Consider the following 22,738-nt stretch of genomic DNA (forward strand, 5'->3'; position numbering starts at 1 on the left):
TGAGGAGGTGGGAACTCTAAGATATTTAGTTACTAAGATCCCTGAATAACCTCTTGGAGGTGAACTAATCATTAGGATTAGGAGCATTTACATTAGTCTATCACATGACTGAGAAATAAATGTTCACTGTATTAAACCAGAGAGAATTTGGAATTCTTCTGCTATAGCTGCTACTTTTCCATATTAATACAATATCCCTCCAAGCTCCAGGGATGGGTTCTGGTTTGGTTCAGGGAAGAGCATGTATCCCAGATCTGAGTCAATCAGCTCATAGTGGTCTTTAAGCCACAGAGGCAAGCCTATTGCCTAAGTCAGTCCAATTAAAGGAAAGTTTATTTGTTTGTGAAGCTTTGGAGAAAAGGAGCCTTCTCCCTCCTCTAGAATATGAATAAGAAACCATATAATAAAACATTCTGCAACAATCTGAGGATGAAACCAAGAGAGGAAAGAAGAGCAAATTGAATAAATGGAGCCAGATAGTTGATCAAACTATGCCTGAAGCGTGATCTATGTATAGTTCTTCAGTTTCATAAGCTAATATTTTTTAAGCCAGTTTAAATTTGTTTCTCTTTATTAACAACTAATATTTTCAAGGTATACTTAACTAGACACAAAACTCTTGTAATCAATGTAGGAAAAAAAATAAATGAAAGCCAATTACAATATTAAAGATAATTCAGAGTTGACAAAACCCCAAGTACATACAGGATATATACATATAGTATATATAAGATACGTAATTGGTACCCCAATAAAATGTTAATCAAAATTCACAAGTATTAATACCTATATATAATAGGCTAGATTATGCTGCAGTAAAAAAATAACCCCAGAATCTCAGTGGCTTATAACAAAAGTTTATTTCTTACTACTGTTAGGTTATGTGTCTCATTCTGGGCCAACAATGCATCAGCTCTATCTCTCCTCCAGGCCCTAGGCTGCTAAAATAGCCTCTATCTGGAATATGCCAGCTTTCATAACAGATAGAAAAGACAAAATACAGTGAGCCACATGTCGAATCTTAAAAACTTCTGTCTGTTCACATATATTGGTCAGATCAAGCCTGGAGTTATGAGATAGGGAAGTATAATTTTCTCCCAGGAAGAGGCAATGAATATTTACTGTGAACAGTAGTTAAATATGTTATTCAATTTTTTAATTCAAAAAATTATTCAAATATTTTATTCGAACAATAAAAGTCTGCCATAATACCTAAAGTTGATACACCATACGCTACCAATTAAAAGAATACTTAAGTCTCTAAAGAAAAATCAGGACCCGACCTTATCATTCATTGAAAATAAGTTCATCCAAGATTCAAAAAATATCAGGATACCAATAAATGATTATTAAAAAGCCTTCTCCAAAACATTGTCTTTTACTATTCTAAAATGTTGATGATTACTACTGAGGTGCTGGTCAGGTGAGGGCAGAACCAAAACAATATCAACGCGTTAATGGAATTTGAGAAGAAATCTATTCACAAGAGTATGTCCATCTTTCTGCACTATTCTAATATTTGATTTTACTATTGAGAACTTTTATCTATAAAAGAAGATGGTGACAGTAGCAGCTTTACAGAGGGCATAGTACTAAAGAGGAGGATTTTACTGAGTATTTCAAAGTACTAGGCGCAGTACAAATATGATCTCGTTGAGACATCATACCAGCCCTGTGAGGTAGGTAGTCTCATCTTTGTCATACAGAAGTGAAGTCGATGTCCCAGGTTGCAGAACTACTATAAAACCCTGAAACCTATACCTCCCATGAGTCAAGGTTTGCTAGACAAGAGACAGGATGTGACCTCACGAAAATTGTGAGGAGATGATTCCAAGCTCATGTCATTCTCCTTCACCCAATCAATACAAGCCCTCAGGAAAAGCTCAGACACCCCTCTGGGGGATAAATTTCAATGTATTCTCTTACAGAGGCCATGAAGCTTTTGACTGAACTCTTAAAGCCCTAGCAGTGACAATCCAGGCCTCGACAGGCAAGAAGAAGCTGCAGTGGACAAGCAGACGTCTTCCCACGTAGGAGTCCTGCCACCTGTAACACTAAAGGCCACCCGGATATCAGAGTTGAGGGAAATGGAAGGGAAGGCAGAAAATGAAGGAAATCTGTTCGGTAATCAAGAAAGCCTCATTTGGTGAAAACCTCAGACCAGAGCAAGATTAAGGAGTCAGGAGGCCAGTGGCTGAGGTCTAAGGGGATGGGCTGGACTCACAGTAGTGACAAGAAGCAGGAAAGCACTTGCAGTTATCTTAGGGCACGGTCGCTGAAAGAAAATTAATCAGTGTGCCAACTGCTCTCTATTTGCATAGGGCACAGATCTGGGTGAGTCAGCACTTCTGAGTGACTTTAACCCCATCGAGCCAACTCCTTCCTGATAAAGCTGCACCTTCTGTGCTCCTGTGCAGTGGGAAGATTTGGCATTTCACCAAAGGTTTTACTACATATCTGTTGCCAGCCTTTCATTTCCCCTGCAAATTATTCCATGTGCTATATCTATACCCGGCTATTATGGGTCATTATCACAAGTGTTTTAGTCAAAGAAGCTAGAGGACTATGTTGATTAATTTAGTTCCAATGGGTACACCATTTTTCAGCTAGCAAAGCACTTTCCAGTATATTATCTCATTTGAACCTCATGCCAATTGTGTAAAATAAGTATTCTCACTCCTACTTTGTAAGTGGGAAAACTGAGGTTGGGGCAGTTAACAATTTACCCAAAGTCTCACAGCAAGTGGCAGAGGCAGAATTTGAATGTGGGTCTTCTGACAATCTGACATTGCCCTTAGGAAAGAAATTCAGAAATAAGAGAGAACAATGGTGAGAACAGGCAAAGAGTAATGCATTGGAATGGAGAAGAAGGTCCATATGACAGCTGTAAAATTATTTCAAGGAGAAATGAAGATAAATTGGAATTAAGCTCTCTTTTAATTATCCATTTACCAGTGATCTGTCATTGAGAAAGAACTAATACACAGAGTATCAATTTTCAGTAAATATAAATGGCAAATAAGGCATTTAATGAATTGCAAATGACAGTGTTTCTAAAAGTAGTTATCAATCACGAGTAAGGGCCTTCCCATTTATTAATCATATATTTCATTTCAGCAAAGAATATAACAGAATGGCTTCAAGAGAATACGAGGATGGTGCAGATGGTGACTGGGAAAGTAGGCATGAAAAATAAAACTTCTGCTTTATCCATTTCGAACATAAAGGGAAGACAAGGGAGAAGGAAAATATTTGTAAATGGGATTTTAAAATAGTCGGATAACTGATGAAATGTTAATAAAACTGCAAATTCATCAACTCTAAAGTATGTTCTTGAGCCAACTAACAACAAAAAAAAAGGAGTGAAAAGGAAAGAATCTTGGCCAGAAGTAAAGAGCAATTGAGAGAAAATACAAAAGAGAAAAAGGCTGACTGTTGGGAGAGTTACCAGGGTTAGAGAGAGGGCTCCAACAAGTTCCAAGGCAAATTACCTTGGAGAGTGTGCCTATTGATTCACAGTCTCAGGTATTATCCCTGGCCGGAATCTTATTCAAAACAAAGGTTAAAAAAAAAAAAAAAGTACTCTCATTCTGCTGACCTATCAAAAAAAAAAATCAGTCAACTGACTGATTTTCATATCGTTATCAAGTCTTAATAGTTTGTTCTGGATATGCTAGTAAAGCTACCATGCAAAGGATTTAGGGCGGTGTAAAATTATCAGGGGGCCATAAACCTAATAGCATCTTTCAAAGCTATTACAGAAAGCATGGTTCCAGAAAGAAATATCTGGAATCACAAAGCTGGAAAAGAGAGGTAGAGCTGCAAAGGAGAGTAAGAAATAGCTACAAATTGCTACAGTAACTAGCCAATCAAATTTAGCCTTTCTTTTCATTTTTAAATTACTGGATTATTTTATACACCTATATACCAGAGTGGAAATGTCTGCTACCAACTCCAAAGCAAACCGAATTGCCATTTTTCTCAGGAAATCTAATGATTTAACCTCTCATTCAAATAACATTGCATATTTATGAAGCCAGAGTCTAATTAAATTACATCAGTCATCAATCTGATTTTGCTAAACTTCCTCTTCACAGAACTACTAATAGAGATGTGTGAATCCCCAAATATGAGCGTTGAAATATTGAACTATTAGCACTGTGTTTTCTAAACAAACCCTCTTATAAGCACACCTGGGTTGCTCCACCTTGCACATCCTCTCTCTCCCACATGCCTGTGTTTTTCTTCCACATCCTTGCCTCTGCCATCCTGTCTCCCACCTCACTACTCCTATAATCCAAATGGCAGAAAAGTGTGAATGAGCAAAAACCAATTTTGTTATTACTACCATTTCCTTCTGCTTACTCTCAAAACAGAAGCTGCATAAGGGAGAAATAGGTCACATATAAAATTACTAAAAGAACCTTCATACAAAATCATTCACCAAACGGAAGCTTCGTAAACATTAACTGAGGGCACCAGGACAGCGCTGGCCCGGCCTCGGGCCTCACCTCCAGTGAGCTTAGAGTATCAGGCCTATCTTTTAGAACATAGCTTCCTATTTTACCTCAAAGACATGTAAAGAGTACTATAGCAGAAAGGATATTTATCAGTGAGAATGAAATTAATCATTTCTGCACAGTAAAAAAGATACTCCTCTACAAGAGATGCTCCACTCCCATAAAATAAGTCACAAAACTTCCTCTGATTGCAACAGATATGCGCAGTCTGGTAGCTAAGAAATCTCTTTCCAGTTCCACCCCTCTCATATGAGCGGCCTGGAAAAATTACCCTCCATTTCCTTATTTCAAGCCTCAGCTGCAGAATAGAACCATTCTATTTTCTCTAGTTGACCATATAGCTTGCTGCAAACCTCCTCTTGCACTGCAGCTTATAATGCTCTTAAAATACACAGACTATCTCAAGTACTTGTGATTCTATAGCCCCACTCCTGAGGCTAGAAAATTATACTCTCGGTTCCTGGCATATTATATTTTATATTCATCTTACACTGGCATTATAATCAAAATAAACATCTAAAAGCTCTTATAAAAACATGGCTTTAATCTCTCCTTTCAATGACTGAACCACCTTATCCCTTTGTACCTGGTTGAGAGAAAATTCTAAAAATTATAAAATGCAAGTGATCGTTTTGAAAGAAAAAAATAAAGAGGCAATTAGAATAATCATCATTGAAATAAGCCGCAGGATTAGTGCAACACAATTAATAATTTTGAAACATATAACTTAAGCTAAAAGTGACAGAGGGCTCCTCAAGTGTCCAAAGATACACACAAGCACACATTTTACAAATACACACTCACACCTTTTTACCGGCTTAATTCCTTCCTGTCTTTTAGTAAAGACTTCACCACAAATGCACACAACCGTGTGTTCCTGAGCATGGTGTGTTTTGGTGTCCATCCCACTGAGCTCGACGAAACCTCTAGAACCATCAGGCACATTGAGCAAGTGTACTCAGGTGCAACTAAACGTTCAACACCAAATGCGTTTATTTAATGAATCTTGCTGTAAATGGAAGTGAGTGACTGATAGCATTAAAACCAGCCAAGCATAAGGGTCACTGGCGTTCAACATCCAAACTTCCTAAAATAAGCACAAGCACAACCTGAAAACCTACTCTTCTGCTTTTTAACACTTCTAGGTAGAGACTTCTAATTTTTTACAATTCATTTTCTGTTTTCCCCGAATGCCTTCTCTAGAATTCCCAGTGCTCCCTTTGCATGGTGAGGTTGACAGAAGGATTTGTGTCTGGGATCCTAGAAAACTAAAAGGCAAAAGCAACTAGCAATACTGAAGTGCTGTCTCACAAAGCAGCTGCTGATTCTGTTTTTGTTTGGGTTGTTTTTTTGTTGTTCTTTAACCTGAAAAACATTATTGTCTCCTTAGAAATGACCACCAGGTTAAATTGGTCAAAAGATGTCAGAGCTCCTGGACTCTCAAAAGATCATCCATTCTCTGTGATGAAGTCTCCTCAATGTTGACCTTTGACACTAGTAATCTCTCACCTATTGCTGCTACAAAGGCCAGAAATCATAGGCAGAAAGCAAGTTCATGGAGCGAAGTGCTGAGAGAATATTTCCAACTTTCAACCTATGCCTGTAAAAACTAAAAAGAAGCCATACATTAAAATATATTTAACCCTGGAATCACCACAAGGGTAGCATGTGGGCGCCTTGCTATCTCTGCTATCTCCCTAATTCTTTAATCAAAATGACCTCCTTCTTCCCAGTTTCTTATATCCAGGCCTCATTGCTTCCCACTGCATGAGCCCCGCCCCGCAGAGGTTATGATTTAATTGGTTTGGGGTGGGTCCCAAGCACCCACATATTTAAGTTCTCCAAGTGATTTTATGCAGCCATATCTAAGTCACTGTATGTCTCTTCTCTACTGCCCTCTTTCCAAAAACAAAAAAAACAAACAAACAAACAAACAAAAGGACTAGATCTGAGAACTCGTTAGCCTTCTCCTTATTTAAATCCCACAGATCATTCAACTATGCAGCTAGCCAGATACGCTGTTGCAAGGCCCAAGTGATTTGGATATTAAAACAAAGTTGAGGATGGGTAAACAGGACTTGGTTTCAGATGGTATGCACAGAGGAAAGATTCAGAAAAATTTTAGCTCGCTTTCCTTGCCTTAAGAACATGCTGAGGGCCTTGGGCAAGTTTACAGTTATGGGACATTGTTTAGCAAATTGGAATCTGAACCCAGCACCATCCACTGGTAAATTGTAAGGTATAATTAGTTTGTGATTTCAGGCAATGAAGTAATAAAGTCTCTCCTAAGCCATTCATTCAACAAAGATTTGTAGAGTTCCCTAAATAAAACTAAAAACATTAAATGATGGAAAATCACACTGCAGATAAACTCTGGGAAGAAAATGAAAGACAAAGAGATGATCAGCCCTTGTCATAAAGAAAAGATTACTCATATAAACTGCAGCAAAATCCTTCTTTACTAATAGTTGTATGAAATCATTTCTTTAAATTAAGGTATTCTCTACCCAAAATCATATTACCTTTTATGAGCTCTGGAATACTCAAGCAATATAATGTTCCACTTTTATCGCTGGATGAAAAAATAAGGCAGTGGAGTGTTCAGATTAAGTTGTTGGGCTTTGGTGTAAGCAGATCCAGGCTGGATCCCAGCTCTGCACTTGGAACTGACAAATAACTAACATGTCACCAGTGCCCTCATCTCTAAACCAGGATAATAACATCCTCCACCTCACAGAGGCATGAGAACTAAACTCAATAGTGTATAAACACTAAATAATCCTGATTAGTACTATTACTTGTTGTTATAAATTATCTGTTTTGCAGATGAAGAAACTGAGACACAGGCTAAGGAGCTTATACATGACCACACGACTAGGTAGCAGTAAAACCAAGGCTTCAGACCAAATAATGTGGCTTCAGAGTCTACACTCGTAATCCCTCTCTAGCATTTTTAATATTATATAATTTCTAGAGCTTTTCATAGCACTTTAAATTTATACAGCTCTTTAAAGCTTATAAAAATTTACACATATGTCTTCTTATTTTAAAAATACTAGTCTGGAGGAAGGTAGTTATTGTTCCTATCTTATACTCGAGGATGTTGAGCTCAGAGGGTTAGTGCCCCACCCAAGGCCACCAGGTTGATAAGTAGCAAAGTTGGGACTCAAACGATGTCCTGACTCGCCCGGCAGCATCATGCTCATGGTGCCCAAAATATACATGCTCATGGTGCCCAAAATATACAGAACTTTTGAGATTATCATACCTAAGAACAAAATAAGAGCCTATCTTTAAGGTGGACAGGACTGAAATCATTGCAGAGAGCATTTTCCTGTTAGGATAGTGATTACTAATTGTCAAGTCTACATAATGAGATGTTATGATGTGATCAGGCAAATCACACGGTGAATGTTATAAGGAAGCAAATGGTCTCATTTCACACATCCTGGAAGCCATCTATAAGCCCTGGCCAAAACCACAGATTCACTTGGAAGGTTTCCTGAGGTGCAGCTCATTGTATTAGGTATCAGAGTATTTTCTTTCCTTGAGGGTAAAACCTTGGTGACTGAGATTACCATCACTCAAGGGCAGAAAGAGAGATCTGATATACAGATCACGAGGCCCTTTGAAAGCCTAGATACATATTTTTCACCTTGACATTTCCCATCTTCTTCAGATCCATCCACCCAGTATTTTTAGGTCAAAGAAACAAAGATACAATGTTGCTTCCTGGGTCAAATGACATCTATGCTGGTGTTTTAATATTGCGACATTATCAACGGGATGCTTAAATCATGAGCATCTTATGCATTTAGGCAAATGGGGAGTTTGCTCAGGATTTCGAACGGTGCCCAGCAGTAATGATGTTGAATGCACTGATTTCTGTGCCAAGCCTAGTGGCTGGAACATTGGCTTAGACACATACACACAACACAGCAAGATGGCTGGCAAAGAGAACTGGAAGAGAGGGTAATGGTTTTTATTCTTATTTCTCTTTTACAAACAACAAAATCACATGCCAGCCTGAGATACAAACTCATGTCAGCCTTTGGGCAGCACCATCTTCTACTGGATAAAAACTGAGTCTAAAAGCAAGATGCACCTATTAAAAGCACACAGACTTCAATTTGGGCATTTTGATCAGATCTTTGCTCTAAGACAGACCTATAAGTGGCAAGAAGTTGAAGAAAACTCTTTGAGATCTTCAAAAAAAGAACTTCTCCTTGAACTGTGACAGGAAAGGTTAGGTTGCTCCAACTACACAAGGGATAAAATACACTGAAACCGGTGAGCATGGGAACAGTAATTTGACATCTGCAGACCCAAGGTTATGGGGCATACACCTCAAGTATATTCTGCATCTTACAAGGTCATTGCAATCACCATTTCTCTAACCACAAACAAACATGATGGGTGGACCTTTTGGGAAACATTCAATTGCCCATCTAATATACAAATGTCCTTCATACTAAGCATCTGAAGGCTCAGAAGATGATAAACTTAGAAATATGCCTTAAAATTCATTAAACACATGCAAACTTTTAACTCTCAAATTTGAAACATATTTTTTCTGAGCTTAGAGGGATATGGGTCAAAGAATTTTTTGCAAGAATAGATGTACAGTGAGGGTATGCCATTGGTCACATACTACCATCCAGATCATAGTGATTCAACTTGAATAGACCTGTCACCCTTGCTCTTACAGTTACCCCACTGTACTGAAACCCTCTGTTCACACATCTCTCTCTTCCAATAGCCTATAAATTCCTCAAGAGCAGGAAACATTTTATTTCTCTTTGTATAATCAGTGCCCAACACAGTGATTGGCTTGGACTGTTGAGTATATATTCAATAAATATTGGATAACTGGACTGAATTATGGGTCCAGAAACCTAATAGGCTCCTCTGATGCTGACACTAACTTAGTATTTGCAGATGAAACACAAAACTCTCTCCTTCTTTAAAGGAAGATACACACACACCTTTGTTCTGGCTCCTATGTTGTGGAGCAAGCTAGCTAAATGTACATGTGGTATATATAAATGCATTCGACAAATGAAATAAAATATAATACTTGTACACTTTTTCCGCTTGTGCCCTAGGTTAGAGAATGAAGCAGGTTGGATATGCCTGCCATTCCCTAAGTTTCATTGTGCCACACTTCAAACATTTAATAAATATTCTCCTCATTTAGCTCTGTCTCAAATGGCACCTACTTAGAGAAGTCTTCTCTGACCACCCTTCTAAAATAAGGCCCCTGGGTGCTCTCTTGCAAGTTACCCTGCTTTACCTTCTATATATCACCAGTTAACATCTGAAAGTATATGAGCATATGCATTTATTTCCCCAAGAATGGGAGCTCCATGTAAGCAAGGGCTTCGTCTGTGTCTGTTGCTGCCTAACCCTCACCTAGAATTGTAGTCGCTCGATAAAGAGCTGTTGAATGAATGAATGGGTGATACTCACCAAGTAAGTATTTATAAAGAATCTGGTTTTATTTTCAAGTATCTTGAATGAAAACCATTTCGGCATTAACGCACAAGTAATTTAGTGAGACAGGCAATGACCTGCACATCTGACAAGTATAAAGAGAAATGAACTATGGTATTATTCTCAGATGGGAGACCCCAAACACTTGGAATGGCACTGCAGCTTGTTGAGTGTGTGGCTTCACAATGTTAACAAAGTTTTTGAAGAAGAGTCAGGCATAGGATTCAGTATACCAAGCTCATAAAACCATTTTGTAGGCATTGATAGCCAGCAACAGGCACATGGCAAACTTTGTCTCAATTAATAAACAATTGTCAGGAGTATATGTATGTCTGTCAAATGCTGATGCTCAATATTTTCAGGAAAGTGAGTGCTTCTGGGGTTTCATTCATCATTCCTAATATATACTAGGCACTCAATAACTGTTTATTGACTCAATTTGATTGATCTCATTGAAAATATACTTTGAAAATGTTAACAAGAGTAATGCCCCATGGAACAACCTTTATGCATCCACAAAAAAAATATACATAAATTTGGAAAAAATACTGTACTCTAAGGAATCAAAATCACAAAGTAAATTAATTCTTTAAAAGATTTATATGACTAAATTTTTAACTCCTTGAATGGTGCCTTTTCAAATCCAATCTAAAATGTCTAGTGTGTTCTTAATCTAATATAATCCAATGAGCTTTAATAAGCAATGTTGTTCCCACTAGAACCAAAACCCAGCCGTTCCATTTTTGTAAACTTTTGTGTAAAGGAATGAGCTGAACTAATTTTTTTCTGAATTTTTTATATTTAATCAACAACATCATTGCCAAAGAAAACCACTTTTCAGAAGTCTCTCTATCCTGGTTTATAACTTATAATCAAAAACTGGAATTTTGCATCTGATGGGCTTTAGCGTGTAACATTATACTGTCATATCCTTGATGCTATAGTTAAAAGTACAGATAGTTTCCATTATAAAAATTTTCCCTTAGCCTGGTTACCCAGTGAAAAACATTTTCTTGTAAAAATGGTCTTTCCAATTCATAGGTTAAAAATTATTGTGGGTAATTTTTTTTAAAGAACATCAAAACATTTTTGATTGCCTTCAGATAACCTTCTGCATTTATCTTGTCACATCAAATAGCTTAAGGTGTATATGGGGGATAGGATAGTATGATAATAATGTACCACGCAAACAAAGAAATCACATTTAGAAAAAAACAAAACAAAAAAATGTTGAGAATTGAAACCCCAACAACTTACTTATCCTTATCCAGTTAGGGCTATATGAATTGATTTCACCTACAGCCTGTTCTGAACAGCAGGAGAAAATGGAAATGGGGTATAAATATGAGGTCCAGAACAATCCAGTAAGCTTGAATATCACAGATATATCACAGCAGATCTTACAAAGATATACCTTAGCTCTGGACTTCGACCCTTGGTCCCCCAGGGGGTAAAGATACTTGGAAATCTGATCTGTCCTGACAGAGTGAGGCAACCCTCTATGACCTTCCCAAAGCCCTGCTGTGCCCGCTGCTCAGAGGCCAGCACACTTCACCCTAAACTGTGAGCTTCCTTTAATTGTACACTTCACTTTCATTTTCCCTTAAAGTCCTGGTTCGGGGAACTTCTCTCTCTGTTCTGAAAACTGGAAACTACCCAAATGTCATCCATGGGGGACTGGTTCAATAAAATGTGTTACATCCAAACAATGGAAGATCTGCCGCCTATAAAAGAATGGGCTAGATTGTTCTGTACTGATGGGGTGGGGGAAGATCTGAGGTATATTATTAAGTTTTTAAAAAGAAAAAAGCAAGTAGCTTTAAAAAGTTTTAAAGCTGTATACATGTATTTACCAACAGATGCATGGGAGAAACTTTGCAGAACTTTAAATAATGAATAGTGGTCATCTGCAGGCAGAGTGTGACGAAAGAGAAAGGACTACAAAGCACTTTCATTTTCTATGTGATAATTCTTGCAGTTTTTAAATTGTTAGAACAAGTGTGTATGAATTTTGTAATCAGAAAAAAATCAGGTTTCTAAGATAATGAAAAAAAGATTGATAAAGGCTTCGAGGCATTATATAAATAACATACTAGAGTAAATCAAGTTTGAACATATGAATGAACCCCTACAATGCCTATAACTTGAATTCAGCCCATGAACCATCAAAATTGTATGAAATTTTTTTATACATATTTGCATTTTCTGGAGAGGGGCTCCCTATCTTTCATCAGATCCTTGCGGGCATCCAAGACCCAAAATAAGGTCACAAACCATGACCCTAGCAGAAACCAAAATAGTTGTCCTATCGCTCCATTCATTTTTATTATCATTTTATCATGAAACACTTTAATACTATCTAATTCCATGGTTCCTGCCAAAGGTAAAGTCTACAATGAACACCAAAATATAAGAGCCGTGGTTCTTAGTCTCTGCCCTCATTTAAAGTGGCTCCCAATGCCTTAAGAGCAGTTCTAAGAGCAGGATAAGAAGTCACACCAGGCTGGTCTTGGCGACAGAAAACTCCTAATGGGCACTGAAACCCTGCAATCACTCAGGGCTTGAGGACAGCTGTCCAAGGCACAAATAGCCCTGTTTTTTCCATAGAAATGAGAGATTTGTGAAATGGGGGCATGGAGAAGGAGGAGTGCAATGTACGGGAGGAAGAAGTCATGGCTGCATTTGAATTAAGATGACCCCATTAGGTGAGTGGGATTAATTTAATCAGTAAAACAAGATTGAATGCAACATCATTATCTGTCAGCCTTAAACTGTTTAAAAGAGCCTTTAATTAAATAGACATTACGACATACAGCAAAATTCTTCTTGCTATGCTATGTCAATACAGCATAAATCGGGGTTAGAATTTATGTAAAAACTTGGCTTCTGATGACTTTTGTGAAGCTGACTACTCCCAAATTTCTGGGAATTACATGAGTCGACCACTTCACCAGCCCTACCTTGACTCCACTGACAGTCTCCAGAGTCAGGTCCCTTACAGTTTCCATAAGCTTTAAGATCAAATGTAAATCAATAACAATTTGTAATTTAAGCAAAGAGGCATGGGTTATACCTGCACTGGCAAAATGAGGAGCATTATTGGTGAAAATCAGGAATAATACTCTACTTTCCAAATATGCTTTCCAGGTGGTTTATCACTGTCAAAATAGGCCAATTGTGGATTTAGTATGCAATTAAAGTGTCAGATATTCCAGAGTTCTAGTGCTGACATTACCTGACTGTGCAGGTTTTAAAGGCGAAGAAAGAAATTGAAGGGTTCACATAATCCACCTAAACCCATCAGTAACCACTGTCACCTAATTGTACTAATATCCGCCATATGCAAAGCATAGAACCAGGCACTATACGAAACAGAAATGAGCTCTCCAGGAGTTTTACAGTTAGCTAGAAAAATAAGATATATATCAAAGATATATAACTAAATATCAAAATGATAGTAGGTAAAAATAATTCCATACTACTGAAATGAAAAGACAGAGAAATGATGTCTCCAGGATTGATAAGAATGAACTTCATGATGAAGGAGGGTTTAAACTAAATATTAAAGGAGTTTGATTTTTGATGGTAAAAATAATGTAAGGGTATATTTACAGACTATGGCAACACTGTGGCCAAAAGTTGGGAGATGGAAACACAAGCCTAGGCTGGCAAGAAAGTGAGAAGAGCAGAATGAGTAAACAAGTTAGACTAAATGAACCAGCCTTGAGTAGGGAGAAAAATAAGCCTGAAGTGTTAACAAAATAATAATGAACATGTGTTGAGTTCTTACTATATTTAAGGCACTTTAAATGCATTAGTTCATCAAATCCTCAGTGAGGTACCTTTAGTCTAAAAGCAAGGAAACTGAGGCATACAGAGATTAAGTGGCTTGCCTTCATTTCACCCGCTATTAAATGGAGCCAAGATTCAAATCTAGGCAAATCTAACTCAGAATCTGGGCTCAGAATCACCATATTTTTTGACTCAAGAGTGGGAGGCCCCCAAAGGCCAGGCTAAAGAACTTGGGCTTTAGCCTCAGGAGTAAAAATTGGGAGCTCGGTACTTGAAAACCCACTGATAATGCTTATAAGCATGGCTCATCACTAATCTAAGTCCTGCTCTACAAGCACTGTATTATCTGATGATTTCTCCAAAAGTAATAAGTAATTACTGACCATTTTCTTAACTATAATACTGATTTAGTATATGTGCTGCCAAAGTGAGCATTATATAGTACTGACTTAGATATTTATAAAGTTCTTACTTCAGACTTTATTGGCAGTGTTCATTGTATTGGTATTCCATCACCATACCTTTCCCTTTTAGTCTTTAGGGCTTAATTTTACCTGTTATTCACCTAGCAATTCTGCTACAAATACAGCTCATAATAGTAACAGAACAACATATGTTTATTTTCAAATGTTCCCTGAACATATATAACCTTCTTGCAAGGAGAGTCACCCTTGTCAAATAATACATTCATCCCTTAAAAACGAATTTCTCCATCTTAGGTTGATGTCTTAAAAATCAGTTGGGTGCTTTAGTTACAGATGTACAGAACATGACATCTGGACCCTCATAGGGGGCAGGGGCAAACTCTTCCTCTGTTATACCCACAGTAGCCAAATGACTTCTTCTCCCACTGTGGAAAACCACAGAAAACCGTCTCCTAATGATTTACTGCCCAACCCCCAGCCCACAAATCAAAGAATTGGGTTGAGTAAAAAATCAGAAAGAATGGTGGCCAGTGGCTATGTGAGGGGAGTGAGTTTTCAGTTTATTTTCTTAAACCAATTAATGATGAAGCGGCATGGAGGGAAAGAAAGACACAACATGGCTGTGAAAGACTTTTTTCCAGATAAATGGCCAGATATCAGATTCTGTAATAAGTACTTCCACCTATCAAAACACACACACACACACACACACACACACACACACAGACACACACACTAACTTTGGGGTTGAGGAGAGGATATAGATCTTAAAAATACAAGGTGATACTCAGGAAGGCTTGTGGATATCGTAAAATGTTGGAACTTTGAAGGACCCTTTGAACTCATCTCACCTAGACATTGCAAACCCAGGGTCCCCAAACTGTACATGACAGACAGAGGTGTTTGGCTGGGCCTGCAGAATGTTGTTTGTTGTTGCTGTTGTCTTTTAAATTGAGTCAAATTTTAAAGTAGAGAAAATTCACAGGACAATCCAGAGGACCTAGCAACACTGGGCCATTTTGCCCAATGGTAGCAGTGAACTAGACCGAGAAGCAGCTGCCACTTTTAGAGAAGGCTTGAACTCTCAATTTGCCACAGTCCCCACCACTTTCTCTTGTTCCGGAATATGAAGGCTGGGTATCAAAAATTCACATAAAAATCAGAGAGAATTTAGTGTTTATACTCACCTCTCCTAGTCATTTATTGGAGCTGCCAATTCCTATAAGTATTTGAGTTAACAAGCTCTATTCTAGTCCAGTCCCCTCATTCTGAGAACAACTCAGCAAGGGTAGTAAAGTGACTTACAAAACTTATTTCATAAAAATTTACATACACAAGGGTTCATAGCCTAATGACAACTAGAGAGTATGCACAACTAATTTTAAGCTGTGTGCATACAATGCCAAAATCTGTGGAGCAAAGTTGAAATTTCAATCACTTTATATAGTGCCCCCTCCTCCCGAAAAAGAGCAAAGATTCTCAAGTTTTCAGAATAAATTTACTGCCTATTTTGGCTTGGTATAGACAGTTTTTAATATGCCTAAATTTCAGATATGACTTTTGTTTATCCTGAGGGCATGATTTATTGAGAAGACACACAAAATAATTTATACATGCAAATAGTTCTAAAACTAAATGGGTAAAAACAACAGGGAGAATAAAAATGTTTTTAAAATTTCTCTTCAGAATATTTAACTGATATATCCTCAGGGAAGTGACTAAGATTTATTGAGGGATCACTTGTGACTTAGATACTTTTCATATATTTACCCCATTTAAACCTTAGAGCAGCTCAAGAAAGGTAGTATTATTACTTCTACTTTATTAGAAAAGATACTGGGGCTCAGAAGCTTTCCATAACTTAAAGATGACCCAGCTATTCAATCAGATACCATGCCCAGATTCAAAAACTGATGAGCACATTCGTAATGTCCATGAGAGCAGAGATTATGGCTTGTCCATGCTCACAAAACGATCTTATTGATATTTGTTTCATTAGCCTGCCCATTGCCAAAGCCCTCCAAGTGCTATGTATAAGGTCTTTCATAAATGCCATAATCTGAACAACTCTAATATACAAAACTAATTCCTTTAGTCTGGTCCTCGAACAGGTTAAGAAAGCTTTGATTCTTCCTGTGGCATAGACAGTAACCCCTAAGCAGGTGTCTGCTAAGGGAATTAATAAAATCTCTTTTCTAAATAAAATTCTCCTTTAGAATTGTTATAAAAGTTAGTAGTCAAGGATTTGGCTGATATACAAGCCAAAAACAAGTTTGCTAATGAATAAGAACAATAATTAAAATCAAAATAAGTAATTCAAGAATGAGAGCTTTTGAAGAGTCAGGAATTTGATGAAAAATTCACTTGCTTTTTTTCTTTCTATAATGAAACAGTTCTTTAACCACAAAACAGCTTTTATAATAATGCAGGAGAGTATGGTTCCAAGTAAAACACTCCCCCCATTTTAATCATGGCTATTATTTTTGAAAATGAAAATGGCTGAGGTCATTGTAATCTATTTTAGGTTTTTGCATGGGTTGGTGGTATTTTTTTCTTGGCTTTGAGTTCTCCACATTACCAGCTAAATATTATGGGTTTTGCTATGTGCCCTTTCAAATCCCATTCTTTTTAATAATGTTGTACTTTATACACATAAATTAGAGTGAATTCCACTTTCTCTCCTAACAACTCCATATGGAGTCCACACTTCCAAGAGGACTAGAACTTGCCTTTCTTTTTTTTTTAATTGTTTGTACTCTTTAGAACAAGTATGTTCCTATCTGCATAAAAATGCCATGGATGTTCAAATGCTGAGAGATTAGAAAAAACAGGATTCATGTGGTCCTATTCGAAACCAAACTGAAATATGAGAATAACTTCTGTATATCAACCCCTTCCAACTTCCAAAGACAGACACAGATAAAGAAAAAAACGCCCAGAAATAAAACTCCATCTAGGAAGAAGTCTATACCTATAACTAAATACCTGTAGATTAGGGGAGTCTACAGATATCCAGTAAGGACACATCAGTGAAGTTCTCTGTCCCCTCCCCTGTAGGACACAGCAGGCAAAATTATCATATTTCTAAAAACACTTTAGCTACATAGTCAGGCCTCCCTTTAGATGTGATTAATATTTCACTGACTTTCTGAACTTAGCTTGGTTTTTATTATAATTCACTAGACAAATCATATAGAACAGCCCAAGATCCTTCTAAATAGCACCAACCCAGCTACACATGAGAGAATGATTTTTTGCAAAGCATACATATTGTGAAGGTTTGCCTATTAAAATGCCTTACACTGTTTGTTTGTTTATTTTTTAAAACATCAACTTGCAAGGCCAATGTAATAAGATGCTGCAGCTTTTATGAAAGGTGAAATAATTTTAAACACAGACACACAATGAGTTTATTTATTTAGAAACTTGTTAAAGAGAGTCTGGGAATTCAAATATTCAATGTTGACATTGTACAGAACTGGCCAGGAGCCAGAACTCAGTCTCCAGAGGGACCCATTGGACAAGGAATTCAGGCCTTTCTCTCCTCCCACTTGAGCTAAATAGGTAGAGGCCATTAGTTATACCCACAGCAATATGTGAATCTCACTCAAATAAGCCGCCCTAGCCAGGGCACTTCAAAGGAGGGCAAGTGTATTTAGCTTTTTAGTGCTGAACTACAGCAATATGTCACACTTTTAAAAGAGTTTTGTATACAGTTTCTTCCCTATGTAGAAATATCGCCGAAGTTTCTTATATGGCATGTAAGCAAAGGTAATTAACAAGGATTATACTTTTTTCATTTACTGGGTGGAGGAAAATAATATCAATCTGTGTGTGAACTGGGGATATCGGAGAAGCACACTGCTTCTCTCTGTCTCCCTCTCTCTTGTTTTCTGTTCTGTTTATCCCTTTTTATCCTCTTCCTCACACTTGTTCTCACTACACAGCCAATTTCCTTGAGAAATTCCCTGGTAAACTCGGAAGGCCAGAAAAGTGCGAAGGGGAAAATCTAATTTTAGAAAAGAGGACCGTGGCAAATGGAGTGGGGAGGGAAAGAATAGTTCATACTGGGCAGCTCAGCTGAAAAGAAAAGCAGACCCCACAGACCTTTTTAGAAAGTGCCCAGAGCAGTGGCTTCCAGCCGAGGTGGGGTTCACTAGCACTCCACCACTTCGGAAAAATATGCCTGACATACTTATAGTGCGACGGTCTCCCCATCTCTCCCCAGCCTCTCTCACTCCCCTACTTGACCAGGCTGGGAAGGGGCCTGCCCTGAGGGGAGAGTGGATGGGTGAGGGTGCCTGCCCTCCGCACTTGAGTGTGTCCCTGAACCCCGGACTTGTGAATGTGTGAGTGCGTGTGTGTGCATGTGTGTACGCGCGGTCAATGCAAACCCTCTCCGAGGGAGCAGCGCGCCAGGGACGCAGCACCTCTGAGGCTAGAGAAGGAAGAGTTCTGGCCTCTGCTTGGGAGTCGGGAGCGAGCAGCTAGCTGGAGGAGGGAGGTGTGGACCCCCCCACCCTTATTCCTGACCAGGGTAAGCTCTGCCTCGCTGTTCACTAGGGCCTTCCCAGCTCCACCCCTACTCCTCATCGGGGCCCACTTTCCCTGCAGGAGGCGGCTTTGAGATGAGGGGTGGGAGGGTGTATCCAGCTCTTAGGAGTAGGACTCTGCCAGGCGCTGAGTACCTTGGGAACGGGGTAAGAGCTTTTGGCCAGGAGATGACAAGTCAAGTTTCTCCACTTCAGGGCGCGCTTCCAGCAGAGACAAAGAGGAGGAGGTGCGGGGAGAGAGGGCACCCAGCCGGGCGTGCCGAGGGCAACAAGTCGTAGCTCCCCTGCCTTCCTCTGCCTTCCTTGCCCTGGGAGGACAGAGCCAGGCGTCCTCAGCTGTGGCCTTCCTGCCCCAGGCCACATCTGCGGCCCCGGATAACCTGGTCCCAACTTCCGAAAATGAAATGAAATAAACTCCAAACTACAATGTGTTTAAAGGGAAACTGTATACAGAGTTATTACCTTAAACTTTATAGAAAAGAAGAAAGCAAAACTTTCATGAAATGATGCATTAATTTCTGTTAGATAAGCGACCTACATGTTGAATGTCTGTCCACTGAGGAGGCCGGGCCTGGATTGTAGAGAGAGGCCTCCGGCTCAGAAAGCATGAGAGCTGGGCTAGCCCGCAAAAGGCACACTCACATGCACACCGTCGCCAAGACCTGCGACAACTCACGCTCTACAAATAAAAACCCGAAAAAGGAGCCTTTCTTTCCATCTTTCCTGCCTGTGCAGCTAATGAACCGTCCTCTTCCACAGTGTTGAGGATGGGGGAGGAGGGGGTGAAAAGCGTTATTAACCTTCCCCTAAACACAATTTTTCTTTTTGGCGAAACACATGGAAATGCTGCAGGAAGACTACACTCCAAGTGCCAAATGCAATAAAGAAGCCCTAAAGCCAGGGTAATGGTCAAGTAATGGCAAATAAACCGCCTTCCTAGAAGGGGCCTCTGCCTCCGTCCAGCGTTTTTCCTCCTCAAAAGTAGTCTGAAATAAACAAATAAGTTTTTAAACAAAGCTCTGTGTTTTAATCTGGGTTTTTTTTTTGGGGGGGGGGCTTAAGGATGAAGGAAACGCGAGTAGGTGGATATATGAAGAGTGCAAGCTGAAACCTTTATTATCTTATTGGGCTGCTAAGGTGAGGAGTTTAAGTACGGGATGGAGGGTCGTCATCTACCTTACCTACTTTTGAGCCTCTTTTTAAACCGAGATCAAGTGTACAAGTAACAAGTGCCCCCCTGGCCGGGGTCTTGCTAATCGCATCGCCTTCTGAGTCTTTACGAGTCTTCTGGGGGGCTAGTAGCTAAGGGGGTTACTCGTTGCAACTCGTTCATTGCTGTAATCGAAACCCTACCGGGTATCACTTTAGAGAAGTGGGGTGGGGGTGGGGGTTCCTTCGGTGTATCAGGCCCTAAACAAGCTGGGCAGATCCAACCTCGCTTCTTTCCCATCACCAGGAGAAAAACAGTTGCAACTGGCATTTCTGGCACGGCCCAGGTGCTATTCTAGCTGCTCCCTCTCACCCAAAACAAAAAAACGACTAGGAGCCTCCCGGAGCTGTCAGAGTCTGCTTGGATTTTATTTTTCCTTTTGTAAAGATGGGAATAAAAACCAAGGGCTTTAGACAGTACAAATGTCAATCCGCTTGCTTTTCCCTTATTTTTTTCATTAAATGGATTACTTCTCCCAAATGATTGCAACGAATTTATTCTTTTCAACTAACATTTAAAAACAACAAGCCCTATAAGTTGTTAAATGGGTTATGCACTCATTTGGGGTTTAACTTCAGTGGGTACTTTCAGAGTCTGTGGTCCCTGGTCTTGGTCCATAGGATCCTATACCGTAGCCAAGACCGCGACAGGACTTGGCCACCAGAGAAATGTATAGAGAACAAAAAAGAATAACAAGCAATCGAGAAAACAACTGTTTCCTTGCGATTTGTTTTCCCTGCAATATTTACTTTTGTAACGATAAAGGTAGGTTTGTGTTTTTAAAGTAAGCTGGTCACATTGCCTCTTCCTAACCCAGAAAAATAGAGAAACCGGTGCAGACAGAGCAGCGAAGTTTTCGTTGGATTGCACAGCAGGGGTCACCACCACGCGCTAGGAAGCTCGCGCACCACGCGGGGGAAGGAACCAGCGCTTCGAAATACAAAAACGCGTCGTTTTGATGCGATGTCCTTTATTACCCAGATTGTAACTGAAGAACTGTATAAAACAGCTGTTCTGTCTGAGAAAGGCAGCCGCGGCGGCAACAGCTGGAACGGTCCGAGCGGGAACCTGAGGCTTAGCAAAAGTTTGTAAGAGTTCGTATCTGGTTATCAGAATGCGGCAGCGGCATCCTTAGAGATATTATAAACAAAATAAATAGGTCTCCCACTGGATGAATGTCAACTATCACCACATCGGAAAGAGGCTTGTTTTCTGGATGACGAGTGAGCCGTGCGTGCGGGAATGTTTTAATACGGCAGTATACAACTTGACAATTAAAATTGTTGAAAAAGTTGCTCAAGAAAATTCGAAGAGTGTTGTGTTCTGCTTTCACTTCGGCGGATACCCGGCAAACAGGCGCGCGAAGCTCTCGGCTTTCATTTCACAACTGACGCAGGATTGAAATAGGCTCTCCACCCGCCCCCGTCCTCCTAACTGCACGCCCCCGCCGCAACACACACACACACACACCCCTAACCTTTAGTCGCAATGGAAGCCCCCAGGCCTGAAACATATGTACATTTATTCCTCCTCGGATGAAAATAAAGACACCGGCTTCATTTAAAAGCAGACAAGAAAAACAGGAGTTCCACCGGCGCGCTTTGACACTGTTGCAGCTAAGTGAAATGAACAATATCCAAAAGAGAAACAGACAGACCGAAGACCCAAAGAGCTCTGTATTTAGGTTGATCCCTGAGAACAGGGCGCAAGGAAGCGTATTGGGGAGGGAGTGAGTGCTTGGGTGAGGACTGGTCGAAACACTAGAAAGGAGCCTACGGCGACAGCATCACGCTGGGGTAGACCGCGCACTCCCACCGCCAAAGAAACGGATTGGGCCGGCGGGAACATGAGGCTTCCTTCCGCGCGGCTGCTGGGGGAACACTGAAGGCTGCAAGGCGTGGGGAGTACTCGGTTTTAATATGCAAGGAAGGGGAGGGGGAGACTAGGGATTTCACTGAGGAAAAGCATCCCACTCCCCCAACCTCTTATCTCTCTGGTCCACAACAAAACAATTAAGAGTTCTGTTTTCGGCGAGTGGGAGAGCAAACGGCGGCCTGTCCTCTCCTGAGACTGCTCCAACCCCGCGTGCTGACACCTCGCGGAGGAGCGCTTCGGACTGTTCAAGGTTGCCGCGGGTCTTTGCACCGCCAAGTCCCCTTAGATTCGAGGTAGAAGCATTTGGGCAAACCCAGTCTTGTCGCTTATAATCCAGGTTGAGGCTCATGCTATTTCGGAGAGTGTCGGCTCCGCGGGCAATGCTGGGCGAAGTCACCCAACACTTCCACGAGAAGAGTGGGGGATGGGGGTCCGCCACCCCCCTCCCGGAACCTAATCGCCGTTGTCCCGCGTGTCGCTGGCTGCTCCACTCCGGGCAGGCAGGGGGCGCCGGGGAGGGTTAGTGACCCAAGACCCGAGCTGCGTCCAGAAGGAGAGCTGGAGGCTCCGCCGCGCCCTCTCTGTGGCCCAACATCCCGGCAGCCTGCCCCCTGGGGGTCGCTGGGCGCCCCGCCAGCCTAGAGCTCACGGGCCGGAGCGCGCCCTTTCGACCTCCTTCTCCTCCGTGGCTGCCGCCCCTGGCTACGCGCCCTCCACTCCCCTCTCTTCAGGCGTTCGCGGGGCCTCTTCTCTCCCCACCTGCCCGCAGCTCTGCGGAGCCGGTAGCTCTGCTCAGCCCGTGTCCTGACACACACTCTGCGACTGCAGCCCCCACCCTCGTCTCCCCAACTCCCCACCCCAATCCTCCCG

At 40.5% G+C, this 22,738-nt stretch overlaps 1 protein-coding gene across 5 annotated transcripts in view; it reads right to left on the reverse strand.

Annotated features, from left to right (window-relative positions):
• MECOM (MDS1 and EVI1 complex locus) overlaps nucleotides 1-22,738 on the reverse strand; it is a 528,538-nt gene that overhangs the window by 505,043 nt on the left and 757 nt on the right. The gene's annotated exons all lie outside the window — the stretch shown is intronic.

This window comes from Pteropus alecto, unplaced genomic scaffold, assembly GCF_000325575.1.
Source record: "Pteropus alecto unplaced genomic scaffold, ASM32557v1 scaffold33, whole genome shotgun sequence".
Taxonomy (NCBI): domain Eukaryota; kingdom Metazoa; phylum Chordata; class Mammalia; order Chiroptera; family Pteropodidae; genus Pteropus; species Pteropus alecto.